The sequence below is a fragment of the Psittacula echo genome (assembly GCF_963264785.1).
Source record: "Psittacula echo genome assembly, chromosome: 2".
In the NCBI taxonomy this organism is placed as follows: Eukaryota; Metazoa; Chordata; class Aves; order Psittaciformes; family Psittacidae; genus Psittacula; species Psittacula echo.
In genome coordinates, this window is record NC_137737.1 from 103,431,376 (window position 1) to 103,443,636 (window position 12,261).

The following is a 12,261-nucleotide window of genomic DNA, read 5'->3' on the forward strand; positions in this document are numbered from 1 at the left end:
ATAATTTATCTGGGTAATTATATAATCTAGAATGTAACTATATAGTCTAAAATGCAATTTAAAGGTCATCAGTTAGTTTGTTAACTTGCAATAGACATTCTACAACAAGTTTTTTATAATAAAATATTTTAGAATAAAAATGCAACAATTTCCAATGATTTTTCCTTGTATTTTCTAAATTTCCATCAAGTTACTGAGCTATAGACACCTTCAGTCTAACTCTTCTGCAAATGCTCTTTCTGTTTTGCTTGTTTATTTGTTTGTTTTTGTTTGCAGTTGTGGTGGTGGTTTTGTAGTTTGGGGTTTTTTGGGGGGCTGTTTGTTTGTTTTAACTTTATGTAAAATGTATCTCATGCACATCAGTTTGAAACCTCTTTCTGTTTTACAAATAAAAAACAAGTTTTGCTATTTCTTAATTATATATTTGATAATGTTAGAATTTTGTTGGTTTATGATGCCATTGACATGGGAGGTCGAATCTAGATGATCTGAAGATCCTTTCCAACCCTAACTGTTCTATGATTTTATGATGCTATGATAACAAGTCTATGCCCTATAAAATGGAAAAAAAATTTGGAAAACCAATGCTCATAAATGACAGCTAGGAATATCCCATGGGCATCACTAGTGAAGAGAAGAACTAAGTGTGGGGTTCAGGTTATCTATGGGTATACTGGCATTTATGCAGCTGGTGATTGGCTGCTTAGGTAGGTGGTTTACTTCTCCAAAATTAATGTTGCACAAATCTTGTTCTGTTTGTTTGCTTTTTAATGACAATGAATATTTCTTTTTCAGGAATATCTCTGGAGTAGATTTGCTTAACACTACCATGGAAAAAGAAATACTATCACAGCAAAAATCCCGGAAACTCTGTATCTAATGAAGAACTGTTCTCAGGAATGTCATGGATGAGTGGTATGAAGAATGATCACGGATATGAAGATGAAGAATGAAGCTGAGGAAGACCAGTGCTCTTTCAGTAAGCTACTTCCCCTATTAGAGCTAGACTGATGGAACAACCTTTAAAGTCTCTGAGAAATTGCCGTAGCACTGCGTAATTCAATGGACTAGATGACATGGAAGTTCATAAGGAGACATGTGGACTCTACATTCTGTAGAGAGCTGTGATTTTCTACAAGGAAGTATTTTTGTTATTCCTTCATTTGCCTCACTTCTACAGGTTTAAATACAATTTTAAAGATTTTTAGCAATTATCAAATCATTTTTCTTCCTTAAATAAGAAAGTATGCATAAACTAATACTGTATAGAATTACATTGTCAGTTTTTTGACTCAAAGTTGAACATTTATTAGCCAGCATCTATCCAACAAAAACACTGATTCTAAGAACCATTATGTGAGATGCAATTATAGTATAACCCACTTCAGTTAAATACGAAGTTAATTTGTGCTTCAGTTGTCGCAGTGCTTTTGCGTATGTAATGACCCTGCAAAATTTCAAGTTACCTATCAAACCCTACTTACCATGATTGTACAGAAAATATAATAATATAATAATAATTTAAACAACCCCTTCAGTTAATATATTTTTCACATGCCTAACAATGATAGTGTCTTTCTGCTGCTCTGCAAAAGCAGAGTACTAAACTCCTTTGTAAAGTTCTCTGCAACCTAATAAAATTGTTCTGTAAAAATATGATATTATATGGCTTTATTATTGTTTACCTAAATTGTTAAAAAATCCTATCATGACAGAGTGAACTCTTCTGTAAGGACTGATGAAAGCAGTTAAGGAAAGATTCAGTATTTGGTTCAGAGTGCATAAAAACCCAAAAGAAACTACATAATAAAGCCCTGTAAAAGGTGGGTGTTTTCTTTGTTTTGTTTTTTTTTTTTTTTTTTTTTTTTGAAGTGTTTTTGGTTTTGCTTTTGGTTTTGAATTCAGGTTATCAAAATGGTTAATACTTCATGAAAAGGCAAGTTAGACAATAAAAAACCCAAACCCAAACTTAATTATCAGAACAATTACAAGGTGCCTGTAAGGAAGAAACTGTATAAAAGATATTATGGCTGATCACAGTTGCAGCAGTCCTTAAAAGTGTCACAGCAAATTTTGTGAGCTCTCACCTTGTGTCTCTGGAGATGCATGGGAAGTATGCTTGCTTTTACTTAGTTTAATCTCTAATTTTTCTGGATAGTTCAGAAGCCGAGTCTGTCAACAATCCTCCATTATTTGGACAATTTTCCTTTTCTTGTTATGGAGAGCCAGAAAACTCATCCATAAATCAAGACTTCCTTTGAGCACAAGAAATCAAATGATTTAAATGTTACTGTAGAAAGCAAAGATATTGCTGATGTTAAGGCACAAAGATGGGGAGTTAGGACATTGATACAGGTGCTATTTATGGTTCAGCTTACGATCTATAAGTAATGTGGAACATAGTCCCTCAGGGTCTCAATTTCCAGTTAAGCATCAGAAAGATAAAAACAACAGCAAATTTTACTGGGACTTGGGGAGATCAAGTCCGTGAATGTTGATAGCAGTTATGTGGTAAAGTGATAAAGCAACTAGGGAAATAGGATGAGGTGAATCAAAAGGGAAGAACAATTTATTGCTTCAGAAAGCACCTCTGCAAAGGCTCAATTTCCACATTCTTAACTTGTCCTTCAGGCCTTGGCCAGGCCTTCAGAGTGGAGTTCTGCAACTGAGCTTTTAAAAAGATACCTTCTCAAAAAATGAGAAATCCAATTTCTACCAAATTCCAGTATGCTATCAGTATACTTCTTGAAAAATCTCGTTTCAAATGTTTCACTTTTTAAAGAGTGAGTAGATTGTCTTCATGGGTCTCCCTTGGCTGCTTGAAGAAAAGCCCTAGTGAATTTCCCACCATATTTAAATTCAGTACAGATAGTACATGTTACAGCTGATGCATGTTTGCATTGTGTTCACTTTTAAAATATGGAGCTTTAAGGAACTATAGATCTAAGCTCTGAACCATTTCTCTACCTTGGGCATTCAACCTGATTTGACATCTTTTTCCTTGTTTTTCCCTTGAGGTTTCTGATGAACATACACGCAAAAAGGGAAGCTCCAGCTTCTTCAAATATCTATCCTTAGGATAAAGAATTTGGAGTCACAACTGCATATTTTTGAGTTCTGTCCTCATTAGTCCCTAATGGAATGATACAAAGAACCATGATACCATTGTTTTAGCTCTCTGCTGTTAATTACACCTACTGTGCTCAAAAAAAAAAGAAGAAGAACCAGTCATCTAGAAGGCCTAGAGATGAATTCAAAAGACTTGTGGATTTCAGGAATTAGGGTTTTTTTTCCTGGCAAACTCCTTGGGCAATAACCTTGAGAAAGTCATTTAATCAATTTGTTCCAGATCCGCAAAGGTGCTTAGGTATCTAATTTCCATTAATTTATGTCAGATTAGTGAGGATCTATGTGCCCCAGTCCTCTATGTGAAAAATAGAGGTTCTGCTTCTGTACATCATAGAGGCCTTCTGTGTATCTTGACAAAATGTGTTCATTAATGTACTTAGTTACTCTGGTGATGATGACTGTACCTAAGATAAAGTGACTTAATTCACTAGTTGCCACATAATACCACTGAGACCAAGAGCTGAAAATTACTCAAAAGGTGAAAATATACCTAGATAATAAAGAAAGGAAAAACTCCAAGAGTTTTGTTAGAAAAAAAAAAAATGGTTTTCTTTTAAATTTTGAAAACAGTTTTTCATATCAAAAACTGCAAGACAACTGCTAGCTGGCACAGAAGATAGCAAATATTCACTTTTAGGGCCACAGTATCAGTTCCAACAGAATCCCTTTAAAATAAATGCCTTCTTTCTTCCCCAGACATCCCATAGGAGTTGAAAGGATAATTGATGCACTGTTTTTAAAAAGGAGGATATTTAAAATGGGATTTTTCAGGGAATACAGGACAATTAAAGGCTGAGACCTTATAGGAATTCAACAAAAAAAAAATTTTTTGCTTCCTAAAATGCCTTGGAGAAGTTCACTTGTAGAAAGTCTGTTTACAAACCCCTTGCTGATGCAGAATACACATAGAAAAGTTACATGTTTAAGAGTCTTAAGGATTCTATCTATTTGGGCTGATAGCTTTAACCAGTATGTATTGACCTGAGAACTGTGCCATACATGAAAATACCAGCAGTGAAACGAAGAAGTAGATCTTATTGAAAACACAGTGGGCTCTGCTCCACTTCAAAGTGGGGGTTAATACTGGACAGTGCTTCCCAAATTCAGAAAAGGCAAGTTTAACAGTATATGTGCTGTTCACCCTTATCAATAGCCAATTTTGAACATTGCTTGGGAAGTATTCAGAAAACAATTATATGATTGTAGAAAGGTGGGTGATCATTGCAGACAATTTGGTATGACTGTTCTTTAACTGAAGAATTTGGAGAATTTCAGGCAATGTCAGGTGGTCAGCAAGTTTAAGGGCAGTAGCTACATTACAAAACAATTCTACTGTTCTTGAGAATTTGGGGCTTTTAGTGGAAGAAAATACTAGTTGTACCATACTATTTTGAATTAAATACTGCATATTTATTTGGGTTTTATCACAGGTTTAGGGGTCTAAGAATATGAAGTTGAAAGAGCTAGAATAAGCTACAAAAGTCAGTTTAATAGCTTAATATTTTCTGTAAAATGTTTACTGAAAGAGTGAGAATGGATGTATAGACCAGTATTTGGATAGTAATTCTTTAGTTAAGACCAGTATTTGGACAGTAATTCTTTAGTCAAATCAGAGTACTAATCATGGGAAATTACAGAGCTTTACAAATGTGAGCAAGAACCCACCTTTCTAAATTTTTACAATCTCCCATTCATTTAAACAGAAAACTCTATCATTTGTATGAATTCACAGCCTGGATGAAGGAGGAGTGTTAACAATGCCTTCTAACCTTTCAAGGATGAGTGACCTAACTAAGAGCTAAAGATGTTCCTGCAAGAATTTGCTAAAGGAACAGTTTCTGAACCATACTGAAGAAGCAATTGGTACTATCTATTCAAACTGTATCTGAAATGCTGTGCTTTTTTTGTTTCCAATATACTGTTAAAGTCCTATGAGTCTCTTTCTTCAAACTAACACTGATCAGTGTGTTGACAGTATAGTTAGAAAGTGATATCAAGATTTATAAATCTGGTGCTTTATACTTACTGTCAAAAATGCATGGAGAAAGTTTATTTCCAATTTTCAGTTAAGCGCTTAAACAGAATTCATAAGCTTTAAGGTAGTAGAATCATACAGTGATCAACTTTTCCACAAGCTTTCATTTTGCAAAAAAATGATAGTGAAGATGATTCTTCAGCTGGCTGTGACTGAAAAAGGAGTGGGAATGGAAGGTTATTAAAAAACAGAAAAATCAACTATGTGGCATTAACTTCTTTTCATTACTATTTGTTTTTATTATTTTGACTTGTGGAGATTAAGGTGTAACCTTTACTTTTGATAAATCAAAAAGATGTACGCTAATAGCTCCAAAGCATTCATTTAAAGGATAAAGAATTTAAACCAAAACACTTAATTCTCCTTGACGTTCTTATTTAAAGTAACTTTAATATTTTACAAAAGTAGCTAAGTATGCAGATTCCCCCCCCACACACCTTGTATAATTATTCTGTACAATAATGTGTGCAACATCCTGAAGCAGTTTTCATACCAGCAAGGCTATGCATAGCAGTGACAATACACATGTATCAAATTCAAAGACCCACAGCCTATTTTGAGGAGAAGCAATGGTCCTAAAAAGGAGCTTATACTGAGTCAGGTTCAATATCCTATACACTTAGCGTAAGAAACAGACCATATCCCAACTGTGCATGGGATAAACCTAAAATGATTTCTCAAGCAAATTTCCAAAATGTATCCTTAGCTCTATTCCTTTGAAGTGCAGCTCTTGACAAAGAAATAAATGTTATTATAAATCCCCAAAAGGCAATGGACTAAAATATTTCTATTATTTTTCCTGATAAAACTGTCTCTTAGAAGAGGTTGATGACATTTGACACACAAAAGTAAGAAACTACAAGTTGGCATCTCTGAATCACTCATGCCTGTGAGTTTTCACTAGTGAACCTACACAGAACCTCATTTTTGAACCTGGTGTCTGTTTTCCCATTTTCATCTCTATACTGAAGTCGCAAGTTATCTTTTGACATGTGTTGCAACACTGCTTAGCTCCCCAGTCATCCAAATTTTTTGCATAAAGTGCGTCACAGCCTCTGCCTGTGTCATTCTTCAAATCTTGCTTTCTGCTGGGGAAGAGGAGGAGGGGACACAGGAACACTGTGCAGACTTAAATCTCACTCTGGATTTTGGACACAACTCAGTCATCAAAATATATATATAGATCCCAAATGTCCAAATGCCATACAGTATATTTATTTCTTATGATTTTTTAAATACCTCTCTTTCATTACTTTATTATTATGTTTTAATTATAGCAACTTAGAACACTTTATTTTTCATTTTATATAACAAGAACCAGCTGAAACCCAAGGGTGCTAACTCTTGACCCTGTTAATAAAGTTACAGTCATACTCATTTTGTTCTGTATCAAATTAATAGAATCTGTATCTATTCTTAGATACCAAAAAGGAAACATCACAAGTAACATGTTTCATTTTCTTCTCAAGCTGAAATTTTGCTAAAGGTTAAAGTCAAATATCTGGGAGGTGAAGGCCTTCCATGCATATATTTTTCCTGTTATGATCATCACTGGCACATGTCCCTGAGTCTTGGTTCTATTAATCAGGTATTATTTTGCCTGAAGTTTAGCTAAGTGTAATATTAATTGTACATGCCTTTTCCAACAAGATTACAGGGCTGGAAAAAAAAAAGAAAAAAAAAAAAAAGCAAACAACCCAAACACAACAGTGCTCAGTTTTGATGATGGTAAATGAGAGGTGCCTTAACATTTATTTGATCAGTTTTTAAATTTGCTCTATTCATTGAAACTTATTTTCCTTCATATGAAGGAAGTGAAATAAGAATCACACAATAGCTATTTTATTTGTAATAATAATATAATAATATTCTGATTGTTCATGTATGTCTTACACCCTTTTTCAGCTAGACTGTCATAAACCAATAAAGTCTGCTTCCACACCTCCCTTGCATCCAGCAGCCAAGGATTATAAGGCATTTTCAGTGCAAGTAAAGAAAGTAAAAGGAAAAATTTTTCCAAATTCTTGAAAGCTTTTGCTCTAAAAGACTACTGCTTCCAATTTGCTGCCAAAATATTAACATCTGCCATATGAAATTCCTTTTACCATTTTTTGACCTTACTAACTTCAGTTGTTGCAGATTGCTTCAGCTTACTTACTCAGCCCATCTGGCACTAGAACAGTTTAATCCCCTCTCTTTCACTCTCTTCTTTCTATCATGTCCATCTCTCTTCCCCAAGTCCTCTGAGAATCCAATCAAAATGAAATTATTGATCAATTAGACAATATGATATATTCTGACTCTGAGCTTAAACTTTCACATGCCCTTAAGAAAGCAAAGTAATAGCTCAAAAAATTTGGAAGCAGCTAAGCAGTGAAAATTTATTTCCTGAAAATTAAATCCTGAGTAACATTCTTTATTTGTTTTAAGGGATGAAGTGCTGCATATGTGATAAATTACTAGAAAGAGAGGGAAGACAGACAGAACAGATTGATACACAGCAATGGATAAAAAAATGTACCTCCAAAACTTGAAAATTCAGTAAAAAAATCTCTGTAATCCATCAGCGTGGCAGTCTTGCTAAGCATTTCTGATGCAGCGCTAAAACTTTCATACATTTTCTTTCAGAATTGTTTGAAAATTTTGAACCACGGACCAAGACAAATAGTATTGCCTACCTTGAGCCTAGGCCCCGCTAAGTGACCTAATATTAGAGCTCATCATGTAATCAAAGTAGGAGGAAACCAACATTTAACAATGGGAAATGTTCTTTCACTAATGATGGGACTATAGTATTCTTATTTATAAGCACAAATTTCTAGCCTTTTTTTTTTTTTTTTAATGTCCTGAAACTCTGAACAATAAAGAAAGGAATCTGTTTTTCTGAAACCGTATTTACGACCAAGGCAAGAGAGACAGGAAAATGGCAAGAAGAAAACCTGAATGGTATTTTTAGCTGTGGCTAGTTCTTTATAAAAACTTATATTGTAGTACTTTTTCCTCTGACACCCGCCACTAGGAGTAAACATACTGAAGGTTAATTGAAGCATTTTATTATTTTTCTTTCTGTTTTCCGTTCACAAGGACATATCTCATCATGTTTGTATTAAGTCATACAATAAAACACTTTATTCTAGACTCTGGCCTTCCTAGGAGCTATAGTTCACCCTAAGAGGCTGTCACCTAAGTTGCTTACTGTAGCTGGATTCCAGGACTGTTTATTTAATTACTCTTCCTTGGTGTACTGCCAGTACACAATGAACGATAATATAGTCTGTCTTTCACTTTGCTCCATGCACCTACTGTCTCATAACTAACAAGCTGAACTAAATTGAGAAAAAAAGAGCATGAGAAAACACTTTCAATTAAAAGTGGATGAAACCTATGCCTCTTGAGGGAATAGCCCAAAACACATGTTCCATGGAAAATAAAAACAGTTTAAGAAATCCTTATAAGTAATAAATCCTTATTTGACATGGAACTATGATTATCTGGAACTAGGATTTAGTCAACCCAAACCAGAATTTAAATTACATAGGACCAGTAACTCAGTCCAAAACCTCCTTGTTTAACATTGTCTCCCTTACTCTGAAGGTGCCTTGAGGCATCATTGCTTGATAAAAATTATGCCTTTGCATAGCATTCCCTCTCTGTATGTGTTCACACCATCCTCGGTCTTAGAAGTGTATCGCCTACACACAACCTAAGATTAGGCAGGAACTTAAATTTTCTCCACAGGGTCCTATAAGGATCTCAGTCTACAGAGCATTCCCTGATCACACCAAATACATAGCAGTTATAAAAGATTCTTCTGAAAGGTATGTATGACTTTGCTTTTTTATTATAGGTCTGTTAAAGGAGGAGATGGTGGCTAGAATATACATCCAAGCTGATGTGTAGTGTTATGACTTATATGAAGCAGCTTGAATATTAACATGGTATTCAGCCCATCAGAATTTGAACACTCACCTAACTGTAAAGTTTTTGCATATGTATCTCCTACCTATTGAGGCATAAAGACTTGTTGCAATGGAGCTCTTGTAATCTCTCCAACAAAAACATTTCAGACTAAAAAGTTTATATGCTGAAGAGAGAGCTTAAGAGTAATCCTGTATTTCTATGATTAGATCACTCTGAAAGAGAGATTTCATAATCCATGTTTCTTTTAATGGTGACATTTTTATATTAAATGCACAGCCAGGTTTTGAAGTCTTTTTTAAGATTTAGGTTCTATTGAAACACATGCAACAGAAATTGCAGTGCTGATATAAAACTAGTAGGAGGAAGCATTTCCTACTGTTCAAATTCATAAGCTAGGTCTATGAGAGTCTTTTTGTTAATGCTTCCTACTGTTACACATAATGTACTGAAAAACAGTAGGTATTAGCTTAGTAAAGCTATTGTGAAGTACTGCCAATGACTAAATGGAAACATGTATAGATCTTCCCTCATAATGGCTTTATTGCTTTATTCCTTTGCGTGACCTCCTTCAATTCAGTGGAGCTATCCAGATATATATATATATATATATATAGGGAAAGGTCTGTGTATAGTAATGCTGCCGTAAAGAGGTGCAGCTACTCTAGCTGAATACCAAAGCATTTGCAAGGAATGAGAATCAAAGAATTAAAGGTTACTAAGCTCTAACATGAAGGAAAATAGAGGATAATTATTTTACTGTTACTGACTCCCCTCCCCTCTTCAATTCTGAATCCATTTTTAAAGTTTATGGATTCCCATAGATTAGCCCTAAGTCCTGGTGTACTGTGAGAAGTTAAAAATGTATGAAATTAATTGGTAGAAAGCTCTTAATTAAAATAAGTTTCTACCAGACTGATACAAACAAAGGTCAGAATGCCCTGCCAATTGCATTTTGATCAGTAATGACAGTAAATGTACCATACATAGGAACGAAAGAGCACAGAACAGATATGTGGACAACTAAGGCATTGTCTTGAACATGACTTATAGGACATGGTGGGAGGGACTGACTGCTAACACAATGCACAAAATGCAAATATCATGCTTAAGAAAAAATGCCACTAAAATATCAGGAAGACTAGCTCAGACATGTCAGTGTCAATGTCTGCTACTGCTAATAATGCCTGGACACTTCTCATGTACAAAGTCTTTTACAAAAAAAGTTGCAGAGTCTTCAATTTCATGTACTCCAATATTAATTCTTTTTCTCCTTTTATTTCTTTCCTCTCTCTTTCTATTCCCTATTGTCCTGGGAGCCGGCAGCAGCCGAAGCGGCCTGGGAGAGCGGCCCTGAGGACCAAGCGGCAGAGGGAGCGGAGCTGGAGGCCAGGAAGGAGGCAGCTGCCGAGCAGCATGAGGAGGTGGAGGAGGAGCTGAGCCCCATGGCTGAGCCCAGCCACACGGCCAAGCCCAGCCCCGCGGCGGCCGAGAGCATCCCCCAGCAGCCGTCCGCTGAGCCCCTTGAACTCGAGCCCCAGGAGGATGCAGGAGACCCCGCAGCACTTTCCAGCAAGGCAGAGGAGGGAGATCTGGACTCAGAAAAAGGGAAGCTGGTGGTGAGAAAGCCTTCAAGCACAACAGCTACACCAGCCCCAGTGACAAGTACAGCCACATCATTTGAGAGTTCTGAAGGTTTTGAATGGCCTTTGGGTACCCTTGGGACCTGCCTGCTGATTGTGATGGGGATCACCATGTTGGCACACACACAGAGTGTGTTTTACCCACGGCCATTTTGTCTGATCCCGAGAGTTAAGCAGAGTCAGGTTTGGGTCTTGTCTGGGTTTAGACAATACAGGGGGACCAAGAGGTTTTCCCCAAGGCTGGACAGTCATGAGTGTCATGGTGTGTGGGACAGTATGGGTGAGTATCTAATCCACTGGGCCCCTCCAGTGCTTTGGAAGCGTTGGAGATGGAAGGCAGCTGTGTGGAGTCCCCAACGACAAGTTGCAGAGACTGCTGCAGGGGAGGGTGAATTATTTTGAGCCTGATGGGCCTATGACACTTCAGGCCATCAGGGCAGAGATGCAACATAGAGATGGACTCATGATCGAGGGGTGGACTTAGCAATGGGCCTCTCCTGCTCTGAAAGACTGTTACAAGAGATGGAGCCCACCATCATGGACCGAATGGACTCAGCAGCTTTATAGGGATTGGTCCGTGCACTAAGATAAGTGTGCACTGAGATGGAAGTGATAGTATATTGAAAATGTGGGATCTGATCATGATGTGAATGGTATGGAATAAGGGGTGGATACTGTCCTGGGTTCAGCAGCAGCAGTAGTCAGTTTTTCTCCTTCTTAGTAGCTGGTGCAGCGCTGTGGTTTTGACTTTTGGCCTGGGAACGGAGCTGATAACACAGATGTTTAGCCTGACCAAGGACTTTGTGAGTCTCATGCTCTGCCAGGGAGGAGGAGAAGCCGGGAGGAAGCGGGGACAGGACACCTGACCCAAACTAGCCAAAGAGGTATTCCATACCACAGCACGTCATGCCCAGGAGGTAGAACAGAGAGTTCCCGGAAGGGCTGGATCACTGCAGGGTGGGGGTGAGGTACCGGTTGGTGAGCGGTTGTATTCTCTTCCCTTGTTATTTCCTTTATCATTATTACTATTAGTGGTAGCAGTAGTGATTTGTGTTATACCTTAGTTATTAAACTGTTCTTATCTCAACCCGTGGGAGTTGCATTCTTTTGATTCTCCTCCCCGTCCCTGCAGAAGCGGAGGGAAGAAAGGTGGGGGGGGTAGTGGACTGCATGGTTCTGATTTACGGCCTGGGCTTAAACCACGACAGATGGTATATTGAAAATGTGGGATCTGATCATGATGTGAATGGTATGGAATAAGGGGTGGGTACTGTCCTGGGTTCAGCAGCAGCAGTAGTCAGTTTTTCTCCTTCTTAGGAGCTGGTGCAGCGCTGTGGTTTTGACTTTTGGCCTGAGAATAATACTGATAAAGCCGATGTTTTCAGTTGCTGGTCAGAATGTTTACCCTGACCAAGGACTTTGTGAGTCTCATGCTCTGCCAGGGAGGAGGAGAAGCCGGGAGGAAGCAGGGACAGGACACCTGACCCAAACTGCCCAAAAAGGTATTCCATACCATAGCACGTCATGCCCAGGATG